Raw genomic sequence first — 4,765 nt, forward strand, 5'->3', positions numbered from 1 at the left:
TTGAAGCCCAGTCTTTAGAAGAGAAAATTTCCTGATTCCTGGAATACCTTTCGTAGGACCCAGGGACTGAATTTCTCTGGTCAGATTTCTAACAGGATCCTTTTTTCCACTTACATTAGACATTATTCCTATTTTTTGGAGCTATGCTATAATCCGGCTTTAGTTTTCCTTTTTCAGTCCTATTTATGTGACTATCAATGAAAAGAAATTTAGAACATTTTATTGTTAAGGATTTTCTTTAAAATGAAAGATGAGGTATGATCATAGATTAAATAAAAGCCGCAAGTGGACTAAGAGGATAATAGACTCTTTTCTCTAAAGATGCCTGACCACTGTATTGTATGTGGTTTTCAAGGGTTTTCTTTGCCTTTCCATGCCATGAAAGCTCCAGAAGTCTTTGGGTCTTGGAAATACCACCACCACCACCATCATCATCATCATCATCAATATAATCATCCCCATCATCGTGACTGAATTAGAAAGATTGCCAAATTTGGAATCCTGGGACCTCGGTTCAAACACTGTTTCTGCCATTTGCTACCTGTGTGGTTTTGGACAGATCACTTAACCCCTCTGGGTCTTTTTCCTCATCCGTAAAATGTTGGCTTTACTGGATGGATTAAAAGACTGAGACTTAGAGAATTTAAATAACTTGCCCAAGGACACATGACTTTCAAACTGTAGAGCCAAGATTCAGACTTGGGTCTCTTCTCAAGTCTTAAGCTGTGACCTTAGAATAGTCACCCAGTGGAAACCTCCTTCTTCCCTCCTCCTTATTTGTTAGGAAGGAAAAATTACAGGACCCTAGGTAAAATATTTGGCAAATGATACTCATTATGATCTTCTAACAATCAGAACCTACTGCTGGGCCCAAAGGACTAGGGTACTGGAATCTTTTCCTCTACACTGAGGATATGGAGGTTTAGGGATGCTGGGACCCCGAAATAGTGACATGAGGGTCCTGCCTCAAATGAATTCGACCCAAGCCTTTCAACCAAAGACAAGTTGCCAAGTTTTATAGAATATGTTTTTAGCAAAGGGATTTCCAGAAAATGAAAGGACAGTTAATTAACTGAGAAGGGCTGATTATGCTAGGTGAATGCCAGGGCCCTGGGCCATGTGGGAAAGGCCAGGAGCTTTTCCTTTTGGGGGTCCAGATCCAAAGACATGGTCTTCTCCTATTGGGGGTTCCGATCTGTAATGGTAGTGGGAATTTGAAGATTTTCCCTCCCCCTTAATAAGTCTAAGGGAATTTGAAGACCTTCCCTGCTTTGAAAATATACTCTGCCCCCTAATAGGCAGAATGTGGTCACAAAGAGGCTATGGTGGGAGGAGTTTGCTGAAGGGTAGAGCAGAGTCCAACAGGAGAAACTTGCTTAGGGGAGGCTTGTTTTTCAGGAAGGTCCACACTTTATGACTTTGTAATTAGGCAGTGGATGAGGTTGTGATGTTGTCTGACCCTGGAGAAGGCTATATACCTCTGAGGTGAGGTTTTGCTTTGGGGCTCACTTATCGGAAGAGTTGTGTGACTTGACCAGATGAGACTCTGGGCAGTCATTGAGCCCCCCAGCTTTGGAAACCCAAATACTAGTGCTTCTGTCTCTGGTAACTAACTATGTATGTATGTAATGGTCAGACAACTAGAAGTCCTGTCTCTTTGTCTGTTGAATTGTGTTATTTTCTCTATCTGTATTTTTGTCTGCTTGTGACTTCTGTTTGTATTTTCTCTGAAGTTCAGGGTGCTGACTTTTTCCCCTGAACTAAGTGAATGATAAATATATTTGATTAATGTAAGATTGTTAACCCTTCTTGAGTTGCTTTCCTTTAGAACCTGTGCTAGCAGCCATCCTGGATATGCTAGGGTGCTTGCTGTTACAAGATCCCATCCCCATCAGAAGGAAGAAAGATTTGGTGCTGGAGTCACCTCCTTTTCAAAGATCCACTAAGTCATTGGCTCTTCTTCCTCAGTGGCCAAAAAGAGGACTGCTTCATCATCCCAAAAGTGCCCAAGTGCTGAATCATACATGGCCAGCTGAGAGTCTGTTAACCCCAAACGTGTGAGCACTGAACTAGTACATGTGGCAACCTGAAAAAAAGCAGGGCAGCTCTGCCCAACAATCTCCTCACTCCTTACAGTCTTAAAAGGATAGATAGTGCCTGAAGAACTACAAGATAGAGTCACCTGGATCCAGTGGTCTTAGAGCCAGATGAATACCTGATCACTTTATAATCTGCCTGGAAGAGAAAGGAAAGAGAAAAAACTTTCCATTACAATTGTGATGAAGGGTCATGGCAGGGAGGGTGAGGGGACTGGTGAGGGAAGCAGAATAATTTCCATATGGTGACTCAGGAGCTCTTTTACCTCAGCAATCTCTATTCATTACTGATCCTCTTCGCTCTGAATTTTGATGTTCACAATAAATTGATTCTTGTTGAAATTCAGACCATTATGGGGAAAATGGACCTGCTGTTATTCTTCTATGTTAGCCAGCACTTGCGCACATATGAGGTCAGCCCAGGGGGATGTGGCTGAATTAAGCTCTGCTGTATGTGCATCTCCATGTAAGTGTTCTGGGAAGAAAAAACTTAAAAACAGTTCTAGGGAAAGGGGACTTTATTTTAAAATTTCCATGGTTAATTTTTGAAGACCAACATTTCCAATAATTCTCAGAATGATTTATAGGACCTCTATGCAGGAAAAGAGGAAGAAAATGTGGTGAATGATGCATCAGGTTTCATTTACCTTAGCACAAAACCCTCGTGTGTTGTGCTATCTGACGTCCTGTCACCTGAAAATAAAAAACCCAGAAAGCTGTTTTAGCCTATGAGAAGAAAATGAAAACAGCCTTCTCCAAGAAAGGAGCAGATAGCATTTTAAACTCTACTCTGACCATGAAAATGAGGAAGCCCTTGAAGCAACTTATTGGTATCACTGAAGGTTGCGCAACAGTGCAAACCACACACAGTTAGAGGGCCTCTTATCTTACCATCTGCAATGGATATTGTACGGAGTGTAATAGGACCAGGCCCCACCCACAAATGAAAATGTGGGCCCCTGTCAAACTATGTGGGGCATGAGTGACTCGGCAATTAATGCTCTTCAACAGCTGGATTTAAAGATTAAGGACAGTGCAAATGTTGGGAGTCACAGATGTCATAGGTTCTGCTCAATTGTTGGAATTTGTGGAAGATATTTCTGGAAATCCCATTGCGTGTTGTTCTATAAAACTTAGAAAGATCATATAATGGGAGGTAAACTTTTCAGAATATTTCAAAAGAAACTATCTGGAAGGCTGGAGCCAAGAACACACGTGACTATAGGGCTTTGAGGGGGCCGTGCTTCCTAACGTCCCATCCCCTGGCTAACAGAAGGATGCCAAAAGGAATGTTCCAGGTGCTTCCGTCAGAGTTCCTCTTCTGAGTTCTGCATGAAGAGACAAAGATTTCCTCCTCAGTATCTTCTTCAGATTGGGCTTGGTGGGTAGAAACAGAATCGAAACAATAAGTACATGAAAGTAGTCAGGAGAATTGTTCCTCATCATCTTCAAAAAACAAATTGCTGTCTGTGTGTCTTTGGAGAGCTGCATGATGAAAAGAGCTTAACCTGGAAGCGAAGGCTGCTGTTTTCATCCTGGTCCAAATCCAGAGGAGAAGTGAATGTGCCAGTAAATGAATTGTTGGCAAAAGAAATAGGTAGGCTCTCCCCTGGGGCCTGCAGCTGTTTTACAACATTTGATCTCTGCTATTGCTTATCATGAAAAGATGTCTTGATAGGGCTCCTGGGAACATTGGAGGACCTTGAAGGGTCATCTGCTTTCAAATAGGACCTTGCCTAAATCATTCCGGACAAATGAGGCTTTGACCCATTGAGAATTCTCCAAAGAGAAGAGACCTATCCTCTCCTGAAGCTGGGACATTGGCTGCCTGTTTCTAGATCTGATCTTGCAAGTTTGAAACCATTTATTTCTTCTTAAGTGCCATATACAGTGGACCATCCATACACCAATGAAATGAAAGCTATGGACAAAAACATAAAAGCATAATATATATGCCTGCAATTTAAGTAAACTGCCACTAGATGGACAAGTGGGGATTCCTGGATTATGACCTCATGGTCCAAAAGGCCAGGCTTCTCATAGGTAACATTAACTAAGTCACCTTTCCATTCACTATGCCTTAACTCAGAAAGACTTTATCAAAAACACATATGCATAGTATTAAACAGTGGGACATATTGATTATCAGTGTCATCATTTGTATGTGTTGATTATAAAATGCTACCTTAAAGCAACTTTGAGGAGGCAAATGGTTCCAGTTTCAGGTTAAAGGTTAAATGACTTCCCCAAGGTTAGACAGCTAATGAGTGTGAGATTCAGGACTCAAAAACAGGTATGCCCAAAAGGGGGTAATTTTCACTACTTGGGCCATATCCTTCAACTTCAGTGTTTTGCTCTTTGAAGGTAGAGTTCATATTTACTGGTTAATTTATATCAGCACTTTAAGGATCAGTAATTTGGGGGTACTCTATTAATACACTGCACCTTGAGATATGTTCTTCAAAAGTATTGTAGATAAAGTGAGTAGAACAAGGAGAACATTGTACATAGTAACATCAACATTGTGCAATGACCAACTTTGATAGACTTACCTCTTAGCAATGCAAAGATCTAAGACAACTCCAAAAGATTCATGATAGAAAATGCTATCCACATCCAGATAAAGAACTATGGAGTCTGAAATCAGATTGAAGCATACCATTTGCTCT

The sequence above is a fragment of the Petaurus breviceps genome, unplaced genomic scaffold, assembly GCF_028583685.1.
Source record: "Petaurus breviceps papuanus isolate PSGF00001 unplaced genomic scaffold, PetGlider_PUasm1.0 229, whole genome shotgun sequence".
Lineage (NCBI taxonomy): Eukaryota > Metazoa > Chordata > Mammalia > Diprotodontia > Petauridae > Petaurus > Petaurus breviceps.